Here is a 12,016-nt window from a genome sequence, read left to right as displayed (position 1 = left end):
TAACAATGAGCTGTGCAAGGCCAGACAGCTGCATTTATCTGAAATTATTAATAAGAATGTCAACAATTCTCGAACTCTGTTTGCTATGGTTGAAAAACTCACAAATCCTCCTAAACAGTCAAACCCAGACCTCCTCTCCACAGAGAAATGCAACGAATTTGCCAAAAAAATTTCACTTTCACCAAATGTAGACATTTTTAAATCCAGGTTAAAAACATTTCTTTTCTCATGTGTCTATGCATGAAATCTGCACGATATCTTTTAATTTATCTGGACTGTTGCTTGTTTTTAAATTCATTTAAATGATTTTATTTGTTTCTCTTTATATTCCTTTATGTATTTTTAATGCTTCTTCCCCTCCCTGCTGCAATACTTTTATTTCATGTAAAGCACTTTGAATTTTGTACATGAAATGTGCTATACAAATAAATTTGATTTGATACAAATCTGTAACCTGCTTTAGATATTGGTTTCGTCATAGACATTATACAACGTTCATTGGACATTATTTCCCATTTATATTTTACATTTGCATCTTTGACTGCGTGATCTCAGAGTCCTGCATCAATGGTTTCCACCAGCATATACAGTAGACGTATATGTGTGCTCACTGACACAGGATACTTGTGGACGACAGTGGAAAATGCTCAGAGAGTCATATGGAGAAAGTGACTGTAAACTCTTGAGGGTTCTGTCCCCACTCCCTCCTCCTCCTTGGCTATATTTAAGCTGTTCTTGAGAACAGAGAACGTCCTCTGGCAGAGGCTCTAATTTACCTGTCTTTCTCTCCTACTGGGCTGTTTTTAGGAGCATCCCAGAAAGTGAACTTAGCAATGTCTCTGTCCATGGTCCTCTTTTTGCTTTTATTTTTAACTTTCACTTTACACGTAAAAGAGGCCTGTCCCAGTTCTGAGTGCCTTTTTTTTCAGAATTTCTTCTAAAGACTGGAGAAAAGGTGGAAATCAGAGATGTGCAATGGGAAAAGCTGTCTTCTAATCGGATTTACAGCAGTTTTGGTGCTTTCAGCATAACTACGACTTTATTTAACTTATTTCTACAAGCCCTGCCACCTTCGTGTTCCTGACAGGACACAGAAAATGAACATGCTGTTCACTGAGAGTTGGCGTTGTCTTTCGTTGCCACAGTATAAGCCACTGTCTTTTCTGGCAGTGCCCTTCGTCTGCAATCTCAGTGTCCTCGCCCAGTCTGTGTTCTCAGAGGCGAGGGCCAAATGCCGTTTGCTGTCTGCCAGTCAAACTTTACATCCACTGCTTCTTCTATTTCATCCCATCTCTCCATTGTTCTTTCTGTCCTCTATTTGTCTGATCCCTTTCTTGATCTCTGGGATTTCCCGCTGGTAGACATGAGGGTGGGTTTGGGGGTCAGGGTTATGCAATGCTGAGATTATGCCACCAGACAAATTGAGTCAGACAGGCTGAAACTACAGCACATAGACCAGAGGTTTAGGCTCATTTCTGTGGAATTGACCTAAATAATACACATTTTTATCATGTTAGAAGTACAGGGCAAACTGAATGCAATGAGATGTCAAAATGTTCTTTTTTAGACCCTTTATAACTTTTGTAAACCTTTTTTATGTCTTCTGTTTTGGCTGCTTTGATAGTGTTCCAGTGTTTGTACATACAATGACAGATGCTGTGACCTACTCTGGCCCAGGTCCCAGGCCCCTCAGAATTCCCATAAAAACCCCTCCTGTCATGAAGGCTCAGCGGGGCCAGTTTCCTTTGGCAGGAGTGGCTGTGGTTTCTCACAAGCTCATGGGGGTTATGTTCATGTAACCATGGACAGAACACTCATATATGTCAAACATCAGTGATTAATGTTGAGTCACACTGATGGCAAACATCCGTCATCTGTAGTGTTGACCAACGCACTTGCACTTAACCCCTTTTTCCTGATATATTCAGGAGCTTCACGGAATGCCAAGCAATTCCACTAATTTTTCTAATCCAATTTTTGGGTTACTTTTGTAGTATTTCATTTCCACTGAGCCACTTACTCCAATTTACAGAATGGTGGCAAATTAAAGGAAAAACCTGACCCATTGACCCAGTCCGTGAAGGGATCTATAGTGACTCTGTTGGGGACATTTTGTGAGCTATAACTTGTGGTGTAGGTCTTGTGGTCCGCTTGTGACCTTTTCTCTTTCTTTTTGATCTTTTCTTATATTCTAAGCATATTCGGGTGCTGAGGATCTGTTGTTCTTTGCTTGCATTAGTCTTTTACACTGCAAAGTTGCCACAGCAGTATTATGAACTTGTGCATCACTTCAAGGTACCGGGCATTTTGCAACATCCCTGAAAGTTATGATCTGTTTATCTCAGAAGAATTATATACCTGATGGTTAGATTTGAAGAAGTAATATCTGTGTGTGTGAGTGTGTATACTGTATGATTATCTGTGTACATGACAAGAAAACATCGATAGTCCCAACTGAGGTTAGTGGAAATTTTCCAGAAGAAGGGTAAATTGTGTCGCATTCTACAGTTAATTCATGACGTAAAAGAATATCTACATCGCATACACACACATCTTCACCTTCCTGCTTTTGCCAAAATTCCCATCATCATTCTAATGCTGACCCAACACACTGCAGCAAAAACCTGCCCCAGTCATTTATCAACAAAATGGCTACAATTGCATTCCATCACCACAAAGGCTCATAGCCGCACCGGCGTCAGACTCAGAATGTCATTAACACATTTCCCACACCTCCTCCACTTTCACACAAAAGACACTGCAGAATCTAACTGTGACTTAAACACTATCTTATGGAGATATTTATCAAATCTTGAGCTGAAAACTAGCTAATGCTGCTTAACAACTTATCTCTCTGCTTCTGAGAATTATAGAACAACCTCCAATTGTATGTACAGTGATGTCACATTTGACAATGTTACAGTAATGTTAACACTGATGTGCTTACTGAAGACAGACCAAAGGACGTTAGAACACAAAGGCTTGTGTTTCAATTCATATAGACTCTTGTCACTTGTTAATATGTTAGAATAGACCAAAAAACAGTGCAGTACTTCTGCTATAAATAGTGTGTCACTCATTTAATTTGGGAAAATGTAGGCCCAGTCTGTTGGGATTTTAAAAAATGTGGGAGTGAGTGACTCAACAAACATACATGAGGAAATGTCTAAACTCATCCTGTGTTTTTGGTCAAAATAGTGAAGATGATCAAAAAGATTTCCAGAGCTAAGAGAGGAATATTCAAGTAAGTGATTAAACTATAAAACAGACAAAGCAGCTAACCATATAGAGTGAATGAATTTGAATTTTCCTGTATTTTAATAAATTGCCCTTAAATGTGTCAAGTTTGTGTGTATATATATACATATATATATATTTTTTTTAATCTTATGGTAATTGCAGGACTGTCATGCTTCTTAATGTATGTTATATCTATATATAAAACAATTTATAAACTGGTAAAGGTAATGCTAATAGTAACTTTTTCTGTCGCTATTTTGCTCAATCAGCTTCACTTTTCAGAGAACAGAAACATGTCCTCCTCTTCTGTGTTTTCTGGTGCTCTCCATCTCGGCTTCCTCTGCCTCTGTTTGTATGTCCGGTATTTTTCCACCAAATTCTTTGCAGGAGATGAGGTGATGGAGCCTTCCCCACAATGGCTCAGTGTTTTTTGTGTTAACTAGCGCTCACTCTGCCTCCCCTCTTTTGATCTTCCTTTGCGCCCTCACTTTCAGCCCCAGCACTGCAGCATTTGCTCGGCTTGGAAAATTCCACACTGCAGCACAGAGAGGGGAGGCGATGGAGAGCGCAGCGCAGGTGCGGAGAAGAGGGAGGGGATGAAAATAGAATGTGCTCGAAGGAAGTAATCAATGAATGGAGTTTATCAATTTGCCGTGGCAAATGCCGTGCCGTTACCACTTTGAATGATGCAAATACTTTAAGTGAGCAGGGAAAGACAAAGAGGTAGTGGGAAGGTGACCATGAACAACCATGTGAACATGTACATGTCAAAGATAGATTTCGAGAGGAAGTATAGACAATGAAAAGGAAGAGGGGAGAGCTGTGATTAAGCAAAGAGAAAGGAAGAGAGGAGAATGGAGTGAGTGATGGAAGGCTGGCTATCGTAACTTCTACAAACACGTGCAGCCATCATCACGTGTGCTGAGAATAAGCAGAAAAGTACTGCAGCACCCCAACACTGCTGCTTAGAGCTGGCACTCACTAACACTGAACTCCAAGAGCTGAAGCTTAAATCCAAACCAACCCAATGTAAGCGAGCATTACCTACTCACACAGTGTGTAATCTACCTTCTCATATCTGTAAAATGTAAATCAGTATAATGTTATATATTTACTATGATGTAATGTATCACCCATGCGATGATGGCTATGATGACCATCATTATTATTATTATTAACATTAATAGCAGTACTAGTAGTAGTATTTATCATAAGAGTGTTTGATGCTGTTGCTTTAGCTTGTGTGCAACATTATCATTCATTTTGGGTCTTGTTTGTGCCGATCGGATGAATGTTCTAAATCAGAGGTCTTCAACAGGGGGTCCGCGGAGGTACTGCAGGGGGGTCGCGAAATCTTTGGTTGATTAGACGATTTTTTTTTTTTAAAATAAACATTTAAAAATGTTTTATTTTTTATTTTTATTTTTTTACCAAACAGTTTTTTCTCACAAATTGTGTGCAAACATGTGCCATCCACAGATGGTTTGAGGATTCATTGTCCCATCTACATGCAAACACTCTGGAGTCTAAATCCTGCCGGCGGGATTTTTTTACACATCTCCAAAAACACATCTGTAACTCTGTGAGTTTTTGTCATTGAAACATATAAGTGACATCATTAAAAACCTTGAAACTTGTAGTTTTCAAATATATATATATTAAAATAAATTATATAGGTGGCCCTTTTTAAAGAGAGTGAACAGAAATCTTTGGATTTTCTGTAGTCTCAGACTGCAGCAGCCTCCTAGGCCACACCTATCGCTATTGACATGTAAAGTACCAGGTGATTGAGTGGCTATTCACAGGTGAGAACACGCCCCATTCAGCCAGCATGTGGGGGGAGGCAGCAATGTCCTGCCAGTGACAGACAATTATCACATGGAGAGTGACAGGGGGGTGGGGTGGGGGGAATCAGGGGTGTTACACACCCATCTAATTTGTATTCAACTCTCAGAGACAATGCCTGGAGTCAGAATTACTTTTTTACAGTTTGTGTGAAAACAAAAAAACATTTCTGACTGCACTTTTTACTTTTATGCAGCCAACACTTTTGTTTACAAGGTTCAACCTTCAAAAGTCTTGGCTAGATACATTTATAGTGTGTTTTCTTGCACTGTTTGAAGACCTCTAAAACTTGTTTTTTTGTACAGTTGTGTTTCCCCTCAATTTATATAAAACTTGTTTGTATTACATTCACTTCACTCTCATATTGTTTAGGCTTTTCCGAATACAACCATATGTGTCACTTTTGCATAGATGTTTACAGTTAGTTGAAATACTTGAAAATGTCAAGGTGGTGACAACTGCCTCAAAGTCTCTGAAAAGGCCTTAGACTCCAGGGGGTTAAAGTTAAAATCTGTGGATTATTTGAATAGCTCAGTGTTGTATGCAAGATGTTTGTTTATAAAAGGCAGTGGTACGGCCACCCTGTACCTTGCACATGTTTAAAATAAAAACATGAATATATTAACCTGTGTATTATTTGAATAGCTTAGTATTGAATGTACAATAACAGAGGACCTATGTTTATACACGGCACTAGGCCCCGTTAAATATAAAACACAATTGTATGCCATATAAATAGTAGGGGGTCCCTGCTCCAACTCTCCATCAGTTTGGGGGTCCCTGGCCTGTAAAACGTTGAAGACCCCTGTTCTAAATATTATTATGCAGTATTGAGGACTTTGGAGGTCTGTTTTGATGTCTAAGAACCTCTAAAAGAAATACAGTTTTTAGTTCCTTGGTTATAAAAAATCTCCTGTAAAGGCTAAAATGCCCAACTTGCAAAGAAAAAAAATACATAAGCCTATTTAAGATAAACTGACATACAGTAGAAAACTGTCCAGTGATCTGATGAATCAGATTTTTTTCTTATTTTTTTATTTTTTTCAAAATCATTGATGCCACATTGCCCTGGCTAAAAGGAAGAGGGACCATCAGGCTTGTTATCGATCCAAATTTAAGTAGCCAGCATCTGTCCTGGTATGTTCTGGATTGCATTTGTTTTATTACAAAAATTATAATGTGAAAAAAGACCCCAAACTACTTCCAACTTAAATCCTTTATCAAGTAGAAAATGCAGAGGGGAGAGGGGAGGGGTCTTCCCGCACCCCGCACCCCTGTTGCCTGGTTGCTGCCTGGGGTGGGGGGGCCAGGAGGAGGAGTTGTCCTGCTGGTTCGGGGTCTGTGGTGGCTGGGGGGCTGCTGGCCCCCGGATGTGCCCGCTACGCCACACTCCAGCGGAAGTGGGGGATGGATGCATGTGCTGTGCGAGTGTTTGTGGATGTGTTTTTTTGTTTGTTTGTTTCTTTTTCTTTATGTATGTATGTATGTATGTATTTATTTATTTTATTATTATTATTATTATTTATTATTTTATTTTATTTTTTTCTCTTATATGATTTATGGGGTGACTGGGTCTGGGTCCTGCTGTCCTCTGGCCTGCTTGTGCTGTTCCTGATGGGGGGGGCATCTGTGGGCACGTCTTGACTCCCGGGGCGCTTGCCCAGGGGCACTGGGGGAGGCGCTGGCCCACTGCGGTTGGCTGTCTGGGGCGCCTGGCCCTTTCGGGTGTTGGGCGGGGCACCTGCCGGGGGTTTTTTATGGCGCTCGGGCTCGCGGGGGCCGGTTCCGGCGCGCGGCCCGTGTCTGGGTGGCGGGGGCCTGGCGGGGCTGGTAGGCTGTCACCTCTGGTCGCCGGGGGGGCTCTGCCCGATGCTTGTCGGGGCTCTGTCCGGGAGCTATCTCTGCTGTCTTCTGGGGGGATGCGTGGTCGTCCCTATGGTGGGCTTCCCGGGTTCTGTGCTCCTTGGGGGCTGTTGGTGGCCTGGGTCTGGGGGCCCTCTCGGCCTGCTTCTGATTGCTGGAGGGGGGGATTGTGACACTATACACTGATATTTAAGCATGGTTATTATGTGGGACCATGTTCATGCACACACACTCACACTCACACTCACACTCACACACATTCATTAGCCCAGTAGCATGCTCACTAAGCAGTTGTTGTGCTGTCCTGTGGTTTAAGGTCACCTGTGTATTATATGAGATTGCTGCTGCTTGTGTTTTAGTTTTTTTGTTTGTGTGTTTGTTCTCTGCTTGTCTGCTTCCAGGTGCTTCTGGTGCTTCTAAGGTTGGATTCCCCACAAAAGCCGTGAATCGTCTTCAGTTTTGTTTTTACAGGTGTAGCAGCTGGTTGTCGGATTTTTCATTGTTTTTTATGTTTGTCTCTTCATGTTTCTGTTCTTTTTTTCTCTTCTTCGCTTTCCCTCTCTCTCTGTCCCCAGGTCCGGTTCGGCACTATTATCATATCATGTTAAATATTGTAACAAAAATAAATAAATAAAAATGAGGAGTTGATGGGCGTCAAGGGGAGCTTTACATTCATAAAGCTTCCCTTGGCATAGCAAATGTGTTTAGCATAAACGGTATTCAGATTACAATTCTGCTGCCATAATGCTGGACAGGACAAGGGGGAAAAAAAAAAAAAAAAAGAAAATGCAATAACATGTCCGCTGCGTTTCTGATTTAGAGCAAGCAGGATATCTGCTGGTTTATGATTGCTTCTGTTCCTCTGTTGTAGGTCATTTTATTTCAAATCTGAATTTTAAAGACAAACACTGATAGAGCTCAAACTCAGATTATGCCTCTACACTTTTAAGATCATCTATAGACATACCTACATTTTATATGTTGCTCTGTAATGGCAAAAGAAAACAGTATACAAAACCACATTGTAACACTTTTTCAGATTTCAAAACATTTTTTTTACTGAAAGCCAAAAATTAAACTTACTGTTTGAAGCCTGTTTGCACTTAATTGCATCATGGAATTGATGCTCACTCTTGTAAGCTTTCAATTCTTCAAACTTTAGCTGAGCTCTGACACATAAAAAGCCCATCTCTCATCACAATTAACAGTCATCGAATAGTCTTGGTTTCTGTATTGGTCTGTCCACCTTTTAAGAGGCATTCATGCAGTTAAAACGAGAAATGCAAATACATTGCTGGCATTGTGTTTATTGAGTTTAGACGAGGCAGCACTCCCAGTCTTTTAGATGTACTCTTCTATAGAGATATCTAAGGAGAGTGGTTTACTATGGGATATGGTCGGCATATATGTGTTTTAACTGATCAAATCTGATCCCCCAAACTCTGAGGATATGATGTGAAACTCAGATGCATGCAGCTGTTTATCACATCCACATAATGCCTCAATATCACTTCAAGGAAGTGTAATACCAAGAACTCCACTTCAGCTTTTGGATCAGAAATGGACGTTTGGGGAATACTTGATTACCCTCAAAGCACTTCACTATAACTCCTTCCTGTCAGCGGCCCTGGGCTTGTATGAACCAAGCCTCTCCCCTCTTCCCAACTCACAGAATTTAAATAGATGTTGATGGTATTGGCAGAACCCCTCAAATTCAACAATACCATCCGGGCTGTGTATTGAGTGTTCATTATGGATTTCATGAGCCAGCAGGTTGGTTATGTTTGTTTACTGACCCTTCAACGTGGTTACTGGTTCAGAAACAGTAACCATCACGTGCAAAATAGACACAATTTTACTCGCCGAAACTTTTTAACTGGCAATTCCCTAAAAAAATAAAATAAAATATCTCATATTGCAAATCCAAACCCTGCCATCATTTACGAGCCTACGCTCGAGGATTGGTGTTCCCTCTGAGGTCATCATTTTAGGATGGTGTGTCTGAATTCCTTTTCTAGTGACCATTAACTCTTTCTTTAGCCGGACAGACAGTCACTAAAGCTAAGGCATCCTTTTGCTACAGAGCACAATCAGAGCTTCGGGGTACCCTGTGAGCCTTTCACTAGGTATGTTCACTGTTTTTGCATAATTTTCAGTATCTCAGCCTGGTCTGCAGTAAAGTAACTGGACTAAACGGGGACTGCATTCTCACCATGTCAGCTGTCTGGATGAAAACCAGACATGGATCTTCTGGTGATGCAAGCCAAAAAGCTTCCTGTAGGCTAAGGTCATATGGTAGTCCATCTGACTCTCACATTGCAAGTCACCGTGGATGGTGTACTAAAGGGCATAGATTCTGTCACAGACTTCCTTGCCAACTTTGGCACAGAACCTATATTCACTCCCTCAACTTTCAGAGGGTTGAGCCTATTTTTTCCATCTCTACGTATTTTCCAAGAAAGTTCAGAGTCTATTAGAGAGAATAAGTTAGTTGGGGTGTACAAGTCAGGACCAGACTTGTATGTGCTTTGTACCATCTGTGCGGGCAGAAATAATCAGTGCACAGAAGTGTGACTACAGGCTTCTCCCTGAGAGGGCACAGTCTGACAACAGTTAGTAATGAACCTGCTGATCCATGGAATCAAGGTCGAAGAAACACTGCACTGCCACTGTAGCTCTATGGGGCCACAGGCCTTTACAAAAATCAGGTACAATTAGCGTGCTCACTGAACCAACAACACACCAGGCCCTATACACAAAGATCTTCAGCAGTTCCGCTGGCTGACAAACTGCACGAGATCTTCATTTGGCTGCATGCGTTTCATGATCCAGTGCACAGCAAACTATTTCCATATTTTTGAGAGCCAACTTGTTGAAATTGGCCTCAGTTGAGTAAAGGGCGTGATTTTTGTATGGAGGCAACAGTGGCCTTATTTGCTTCAAGGTGATAACAGAACAGAATCAGCCGTCACACTGGCCTGTCTCCCAGTTGTTTTTCAGAACAGAAAACACATGCGGCAGCAGAGTCGATAGCAGCCCTGTGTGAATGAAACTTATTGGTTTCTCTCAATTACAGGACTAATCGTTGGTGTTGAACTAATGACTGGCTAAGGCACTAATTAAAAACAGCTGGTGTGGCAGTTAAATCCATTTTATCTCAGTTGTCACCCTACTGACAGATATATCTACACAAATTTACGCAATAGATTGGAAATCTAGTTCAAGTGGGCAGAAAATACCATATGAAAGAAGAGTTTCACAACCCTTTTCTTAAAAATGTTATCCTTGTCTTTATGTCGGCTAAAATGTGTAACTTTTACCATACTTTACTTTTCCAAAACTCTGAGATTCAAGCATATACCATGCAAGCTAAGACTGGTAGCTCACAAATTAGTGAGTCAGTTGCTGGCAAGCAGTTCACAATCCAACTGTCGCTATGGAAATGCTTAAAAAGAAATAGAGTCTACAATAGGGTGGTTGTTGCCTTTTTTGAAGTAGACTTTATTTGTATTAGGAGAAATGAAAAGAAAATAAGGTTTCAATAAACCCACATTGACTGACCATCTTCCCATTTATGATAAAGTATTCCAGATATACCCACAGATGACAGTAATTCCTGAAGATGCGCTTTTTCCATTTTCCTCTTGTGAATGTTCACCGCTGTTGATGTTTGTTTCATGTTAGGACAAATACTAGGACAAAGTCTAGTTTATTCACTTTAACCAGTCAATGGTAATGTGTCTGACTGAGAATTTTTCTAAAGTTTTCTTTAGATTTTCTTGGCTAAGAGTTGGAAACCAGACTTTTGTGTTTTGGTTGGTATTTAGCTGAGCCTGAGACTGAGCCTGTGATTGAGCTTGTGACTGAACACAGAAGTCATCCCCAGAACTTTAGCTTTTTCTTTTATTTCTCTCTCTTTATTCGTGTCTCTCTTTATTCACAAGGCAGATTGAAGAAGTCAAAAATTGTACACAGATTGTTATCATGTTTAGCAGTTTCGCACAGCCCAGGAAAAGTTGCAACAATCATGTCTTTCCATTTACCCTGTATGCTATTTTGCATAGCATGAGACCACTTAGTTACCCACCGTGAGGGCTTAAAGCCCTTAGTCAAGTTTTTATAGCATGAATTATACATTAAAAATAGCAACCCCTGCTGCGTGTCTTCTTCGGTGGTTTAATAACGGAATAACTGCAAAATAGAGGCTTGCACTTTATCTAGTTTGGTAATGACAATGAAATCCAAGTTTGTCTTCTATCATGCCTAATACGAAAATGCCATTCTTTTCCATCAGCCAACTCCCATATCAGCAATATAATCAGCATAGTGTACCTTCACAAACCAGAGGTTACTCAGGTTTTTGGTCAGTGGTTGTGAAAGCGTGTTTGTGTGTTTTGTTAGGCTACCACCCCTGAACAGACTGTGCTCCATGTTAATATAATGTCATGGGGTTTAGATAGAGTTAGATTGGCTTCTATGTACTGTTACATAATACAGCAGGAGGACACAGAACCTATATTCACTCCCTCTTCCCTCTCACACATATCATTCTGCACAAGCATGCACACACAGGCATGCACACTCATGCCAAGGCCACACATACAAAAACTAGCACGCCCACACATATGTGAGGAAAGTCTTGAATCCCTTACATCTGCAGACTGAAAACAAAACACACCCGCTATGTGCGGCCAAGTGGAGGAGGAGTCTTGAATCTGATTTTCAACAGATGATGTTTACCCCATTTTTCCTGGAAAAAGTAGAAAAAAAAAAAAAACTGGTGTATGCCAAAGTGCACACAGAAGTGAGAAGACCACTGTACGCAGCAGCTAGGACTCATGTTTATGAGCTTTGCACCGATGTTGAATTGAATTTAATTTTTCACAAAAGATTGATCTCTTACAAGTTAAATACAAGTGCAAATAACACATTAATGTATTCCATGTCACATATGCAAGTCAACATCCCAAATGTTTTTATGCATATCCAACTAAATTTAAATCTCATCTCTTTTTTAAGAATTTCAAACTTTAAAAGATCCTGAAAGTTCAGGATTTGAGCCCCTCTG

This window comes from Odontesthes bonariensis, chromosome 3 (assembly GCF_027942865.1).
Source record: "Odontesthes bonariensis isolate fOdoBon6 chromosome 3, fOdoBon6.hap1, whole genome shotgun sequence".
Taxonomy (NCBI): domain Eukaryota; kingdom Metazoa; phylum Chordata; class Actinopteri; order Atheriniformes; family Atherinopsidae; genus Odontesthes; species Odontesthes bonariensis.
The sequence above is the reverse complement of the archived record's forward strand: the minus strand, read 5'-3'. Positions refer to the sequence as shown.